This window comes from Lactuca saligna, chromosome 8, assembly GCF_052625555.1.
Source record: "Lactuca saligna cultivar CGN05327 chromosome 8, ASM5262555v1, whole genome shotgun sequence".
Taxonomy (NCBI): Eukaryota; Viridiplantae; Streptophyta; class Magnoliopsida; order Asterales; family Asteraceae; genus Lactuca; species Lactuca saligna.
In genome coordinates, this window is record NC_136424.1 from 29,088,808 (window position 1) to 29,096,447 (window position 7,640).

Consider the following 7,640-nt stretch of genomic DNA (forward strand, 5'->3'; position numbering starts at 1 on the left):
AGTCGTCTTCAGACTCGATTCATTCTAACTACACAAATGGTTGTTGATTTGTTTACTAACAGTTTACCACATCTACTATTTGAGAATTTTAGGTCCAACCTCTGTGTTGGTCCACCACCCTCTCAATTAACCCGAGGGGGGGGGGTATTAACGATAATCATAAGATACCAAGATAACTCAATATTATATATTCCTATCTTATAGGATCTTGTTGTAATTCAAATGTTCTTATCATGTAATATGTATTTTATATAAATAGTGGAATATGCATCTCTCCATTCAATGAGATTGATTCATTAAATCATTATATTGAACAATTAATTTTAGGAGAGAATGGGGGGGGGGGGGGGGACACAACCCCTTATGGCCCTTAATAAGTTAAGCCCGGGTTAATAATAACTTAGGCTGTGAGGAATTGGACAACAAGGTGCTCGACAATAAGGATGTGACAACTGAGCTTTTCTAGGCACACACCACCCTTCTAGCTCGACAAGTGTTACGTGCATTTTGTGCACCTTTTTGCACATCTTTTAACCCCCCCCCCCCTTTATGCATTTATTTAGCACAATTGTTCTTCATTTATCTTGCATTTCATCATATTCATGTTAGTCTATAGAACAACCTTATTTGCATATTTTCATGTCTTTTTCAGGTAAACCAGAGGTTGGAATGCGCTTTGGGAGTTGTCGGGAAGCATTGGTGAAGATTTCGGGATGTTCGGGCGAAGAACGAAAAAAATTGGAAAATTCAAGTTTGGAATTGGAGTCAGAGAGGTACACGGGCCGTGTTGGATTTACACTGCGAAGGAACACGGGCCGTGTTGCCCAGAAAAGAAGAAGTTGTTGACCATGTTGAACACGGGCTGTGTTCGACCCAGAAACCAACTTTTGGCAGTTTTTCTTATTTTTCATATTACAGGTTGAGGGACATTTTTAGAACATAAAACATATCAGAACACATTTTGAGAGGGGATTTCGATGGATTTTGAATAGGTTTGATCAATAATCATTTGGAAACATTATTTCTAGTATTTGTAAGTTGTAATTGCACATTATTACCATCTTTATTCTTGTTTGACTTGTTCTTAGCCATGTGTGGCTACGAAACCCTAGTTTCTAGTTCTTGTTCAAAACATGTTGATTACTTGACTTGAAGCATATGATTTGATGTTTGATTTGTGATTCTATTCTAGTGATTATGTTTTTGTTTAAACTAGAACCCTTAAATTTGATTTGTGTTTGATTGGCCACTTTCATGAATTGAATTTTTGTGCAGTTAATTAACTTTTCGGGCACCTAATCGTTCTATTATGTTAATAATTGGTAACAAGCAATAAGTTTTCTTATTATAAATCATATATCACATGTTTTCACACTACCGAGCGTATAAGAAGAAATGAACATTGTTGGGAAGCTTGTACAAAACTTAATGCAGTTTTTCAATACAATCTAAGAGCGTGTTTAGGTTGAATTAGTGAAGCTAGGTCTAGTCAAAGAGCGTATGTTGGTTAGATAATTTGGCAAGAGAGGAGTATTAGAGCGTGTTAATATCTTTCAGTACCAACTTAGAATATCAATCTTGAATTACATCAAGTCATAATCAAGTTGAACAACAACATTGAGAACTAGAACTGGAAGCACTTTTACAACTTGTTTACAAATCTATTTCATTTTCTACATGTTCCAAAGTTGATTGTTATTTTATTATTTAACTTTTGCAAACAAATCACCCTTTTTGTGATCAAAGTACCTTGCGCAAAGAGGTATAGACTTTTGTCCCGTGTCTTTGTGGTTCAACCCTGCTTGCCTTGTACTACTTTTTAGTGCACTAAAGTAGTGTATCTAGAGTCTATTGTACCCCTTTATTTGTTGGGTTTGACACGCCTAACAAATTGGCGCCATTGCTGGGGACACGGTGTTACTAATTGTTTATGCCTAGATCCTTTCGTACAGGTACACCACTTCCAATTAACTCGGAGATAGAGAAGACTGCAAAGAAGCTACGAAAGCAAGCCAAGCTTCGTAAGAGGCAACCGGTTTCCGAAACTTCTTCATCATCTACCCCTCCGGTCATCAACATCTAGAAGGATATACCCCTCTCAAGTGTGTCAGAAACTGAAACAGAAAACCCCTCATCATCATCTCATTCATCCTCACCCATAAATATGACCCCACTCTCTTCGCCTACTCACACTATCCCAAACACTACACCCACAGAAACCTCAACTCCTACTCTTACCATGGGAGATAACCATGGAGGGAATCCACCTCCAAACCCACCACCGGAACAAACCTTTCGCCAATGGGCGAGGCAAGAGGTTACTCAAAAACCTCTTTGCACACCTATCCAGCAGCCACAAACCTTGAACTAAATTCCGGTCTTATCCACCTCCTCCCAACTTTTAGAGGCTTAGAAAATGAAGATCCCTACAAGTTCCTCATAGAGTTTCATGTTGTGTGTGTTGGAATGAAACCACACAATGTCACGGAGGACCAAATTAAGCTTAAGGCATTACCCTTTGTAGTGCAAGACTCGGCAAAAGATTGGCTTTATGACCTCCCCCCGAGGACGGTTAACACATGGGTAGATCTTGCACGCCTCTTCTTAGACAAATACTTCCCAGAAATGAAAGCCTCAGCCCTAAGAAGAGAGATAATTGGGATCAAACAACACAAGAGAGAAGCCTTTCATACATATTAGGAGAGGTTCAAAAAGCTTTGTGCTCGTTGTCCCAAGCATGGAATTATCGAGTACCAACTCCTCCAATATTTCATTGAAGGAATGACCCCAATGGAAAGAAGGCTTCTTAATGCTTCAAGTGGCGGATATTTACCCAATAAGACTCCAACCAAAATCCGCAACTTAATCAAGAATATGGCTGAAGATTCTAAGCATGCAAGCCATGATGAAGAATGGTACAAAGATGCACCCCGAAGTGTAAAAGAGGTCCAAACTCCTCAAATTAAAGCTCAATTGTCCGAGCTTATGAAAGTTGTACTGATGTTGGATAAAGACAAGGGTGTGCAACCCACACCCCGCCCTTGTGGTATTTGCACTCAAGTAGGGCACCCAACCGAAATGTGCCCTCAACTTCAAGATGAGGATTATGCAGAAGCCAATGCTTTAGGAGGGTATTCTGGGTCGAATCAAAGGGGATTTCAACAACCAATGGGTGATCAAAGATGGAACAACAATCAAGGTTGGGGAGGTAATCAACATGGAGGTTATCAACAAAGACCACCATTTCCTCAACATCAACAAAGGCCTCCATTCCCACAACAAAATTACCAACCGAGGAATGAAAGAAAAAAAAAGAAACTAGTTCACGTAAGAATGGACGTCTTGGTTCACGCAAGAGTGCGCGTAGAATACCAAAAGGACTTATTCATGTACAAGCAAGTTTCAACAATACCACTGTGACTGTTACAGATGTAAGGGGTCGGGTGGTTTATTGGGCCTCCGCCGGTACTTGTGGAAGAGGGGGTACAAGAAGAGGGACACAATTTGTTGCTCAAATTGCAGCGGGAAATGCTGGTCTTAATAGAAAGGGGTTGATAGTCTCGTTTGCTAGGCTTTTCCGAACTTCCCTTCGCCTTTCTCCCTCTTAGTTAATGGAGGAAGAGGAATGAGAGGCGTCCCTAAGCTTTCTGGCTCACTAGTAGGTGACGAGGGTATTAAAAAAAGGGCTCATTTCACCTGCCCATGCATTCATTCGGATTCTTCCTTCTTTACCTTTTCAACCCACTCTGACAAGCTAATAGGGCTTACTAAAAAAGCGAATTTCCCTCTTCCTTGTAATGAATTAAGCTAGTTGAGTGCTCCTTATTGTTCGGATCTTGACCGGGTCTGATCTTCCCAAGCTCTATGCTATTGGGGAACTCTGCAAGGGTCTTACCACCTTCTTTATTTACTATATTTGAGTCTTTGGAGTACTTTGGGATTATATTCCGCGTTGAGGATTTGTGCTTGTGGGCCGGGGTGAATATTGCAGACCGGCGGATCTGGTGGTCGACAATCGTTCGGACTTGGTAAAGGTTTCTGCGACACCTGTACTAGGACAGAGGACTTATCGCGATGGCCGCAGACCAATTTACGATGTATCTGTCGCTGACGTTTGTCAAGCAGGCCACGTGGATTGGACAGGGTCTTCTTCGGCTAATGAGACCTCGATCCCGAAGCCTTCGGAGTATCTTTTTGATAGGCGCCTCTATTTGTATAGGGAATTCCCTTCTGATAGATCTCGCCCAGTCTCCCTCTCCTTCCCCCGCCGCATTCCGACCTGCGGGAGTATACAATGTTAACTTCCAGGCATGAGCAACCACAACCTCCTCCTCAACTAGCCGGGTCCTCAAGTATGTCCTTAGAAGACATAGTCAAAAGCCTTGCCACTAGCACCCAAAGTTTTCAGCAAGAGACCAAGGCAAGCATTAAGCACCTTGAGCAACAAATGGCACAACTTGCTTAATCGGTGAGAAAAATGGAGAATTAAGGAAAGCTACCTCCTCGAACTGAAAAGAACCCAAAAGCACAATGCTTGTGAAATTAGCTTGAGGAGTGGAAAGAAATTTGATGGCCCAAAGATGCCTGATGAAGAAGAAGAGGAGTTGGTGATAGAAGAACCACCAAAGGAGGATGAAAAGAAAGAAAAATGGTGTAGAAAAAGAAGCCAGAAGATAAAGAAGCAAAGATCACACCACCACCTTTTCCATCAAGATTGAGCAGCAACAAAAAAGAGAGAGACGATAGTGAGATCATGGAAATGTTCTGGAAAGTTGAAGTCAACATTCCCCTGTTAGATGCGATCAAACATGTACCTAGATATGCTAAGTTCCTTAAGGAACTTTGCACATCTAAAAAAAAGTTGCGAGCTAATGAGATAGTGAAAGTAAGTGAAAATGTTTCTACAGTTTTGCAAAAAAGGATGCCCCTAAAGTACAAGGATCTGGGTGTTTTCACTGTTCCTTGCAAATTGGAAACCTTTATGTCCCCCGTGCTATGCTAGATTTAGGAGCTTCAATAAATGTTTTACCATATTCTGTTTATAAATCTATTAGTATAGGCACTTTAACACAAACCGGGGTGATCATCCAGCTTGCAGATCGTTCTATTATACACCCAAAAGGTGTATTAGAGGATGTTTTGGTGCAAGTTAATGAACTTGTCTTTCCTGCAAATTTTTATGTGCTTGCTATAGAAGATGATGACCACCCAACCTTGAGTTCCATACTTTTAGGTAGACCATTCTTAAAAACAGCAAGAGCAAAAATTGATGTCTACAATGGTACATTGTCTATGGAATTCGATGGGGAGGTTATCAACTTTAATATCTATGAAGCAATGCGGTACCCAAGTGATGTTCATTGCATAAATTTTGTTGATATAATCCAACCTTTGACTGAAAAGTGTTTTGAGTTGACTAACCATGATTTGTTGGAGTTAGTTTTGAGTAGGAATTTTGATAACAATTCAGTCAAAGAGATTGTAGAATATTTCAAGTTAGATGAAGAGTTGCTGGAAATTATGGAGATCATGGAAGAAAGGAAGAAAATGACGTATAATAATAGCAATGTGAAATTGCCCATTTCTAACACAAAACTTCTTCCTTCTGTTGTGCAGGAACCTAAGCTAGATTTGAAGACTCTTCCAGATCATTTAAAGTATGCATACCTTGGAGAAGAAAAAACTTTGCCTATCATTATCTCCAACAAGCTGTCCATTGCAGAAGAAGATGAGTTGGTGACTTTGCTGAAAAAGCATAAGAAAGCTATTGGGTGGACAATTGCTGACATAAAAGGGTTGAGCCCTTCCTTGTGTATGCATAAGATTATCATGGAGGAAGACTTCAAACCAAATTGAGAGGCACATAGAAGATTTAATCCACCCATGATGGAGGTGGTAAAGAAAGAAATCATGAAGCTTTTAGATGTAGGTAGTCCCGAAAAAAGCCGGTGTCACAGTTGTCAAGAATTCTGAGGGATATTTGGTGTCAACTAGTGTGCAAAACGGGTGGAGGGTATGTATTGACTATATAAACTTGAATGCCTTAACAAGAAAAGACCATTTTTCCCTTGCCATTTATTCACCAGATGTTAGAGAGATTGATGGGTAAATCTCATTACTGTTGTTTGGATGGTTTCTTGGGTTTTCATCAAATTCTGGTAGCCCCGGAAGACCAAGAGAAAACCACCTTCATTTGTCCCTTTGGCACATTTTCTTATAGGCGTATACCTTTTGGTCTATGCAATGCACCCGCGACATTTCAGAGATGCACGGTGAGCATTTTTTTCTGAATATGTTGAAAACATCATTGAAGTTTTCATGGATGATTTCACAATCTATGGAAACTCTTTTGATGAATGTTTGAGAAATCTAACAAAAATTTTTCCAAGGTGCATTGACACAGACCTTGTTGCTTAACTATGAAAAATGCTATTTCATGGTGGATAAAGGATTGATTTTAGGTCAGATTGTGTCCCAAAAAGGCTTGGAAGTTGACAAAGCCAAGATAGATGTTATCAAGAGTCTTCCTTACCCAAAAAATGTTCGGGAAGTTCGTTCGTTTCTTGGCCATGCAGGTTTCTATCGGCGGTTCATCAAAGATTTTTTAAAGATCACAGTGTCGATGTGTCAGCTACTCCAAAAAGATGCTGAATTTGAGTTTACTCAGCCATGCAAGGATGCCTTTGAACGTTTGAAGGATTTACTCACCTCTGCTACAATCATCCAACCACCTAATTGGGAGCTCCCATTTGAGATTATGTGTGACACGAGCAACACGACTGTTGGGGCGGTATTGGGTCAAAAGGTGGATCGAGCACATCATGTCATCTACTATGGATCAAATACCCTTGATAGTGCACAAAGCAACTACACCACAACAGAAAAAGAGTTGCTTTCTATTGTGTTTGCACTAGAGAAGTTCCGACACTACCTCCTTGAAACTAAAGTGATCATATATTCGGACCATGCAGCCATAAAGCACTTACTTACAAAGACAGATTCGAAGCCGAGGTTAATACGGTGGATGCTGTGGAGATCAAAGATAAGAGCGGGAAAGAGAACCTAGTCGCTGATCATTTGAGCCGAATAGTCCAACCCGAAGATGCGACTCCCATCCATGACACATTCCCAGATGAGCACTTGTTTGCTATCCAAACACCACCTTGGTATGCAGATATATGCAGCTTCATGGTCACGGGAAAGCTCCCACCCGATCTCACGAGGTCACAGAGAGATAAGATCAAGAAAGATGCGAGAAGGTACATTTGGGATGAGCTGTACCTTTGGAAACACTGTGCAGATCAGGTAATAAGAAGATGTGTTGAAAAACATGAGGTACAATCTATTCTCAACTTTTGTCATAGTTATGCTTGCGGAGGGCATTTTGGTCCTCAAAGAACTGCCAGGAAAATTTAGACTGTGGGTTTTATTGGCATCGACTCTTTCATGACTCTTATACTTTTTGTAAAAGTTGTGAGAAATGTCAAATGACAGGTTCTTTGAGTTCCCGAAACCAAATTCCCTTGACCCCCATCTTGGTTTGTGAAATATTTGATATATGGGGTATTGATTTTATGGGTCCTTTTCCTTCATCTCTTGGGAACTTATACATCCTTTTGGTTGTTGATTATGTTTCCAAA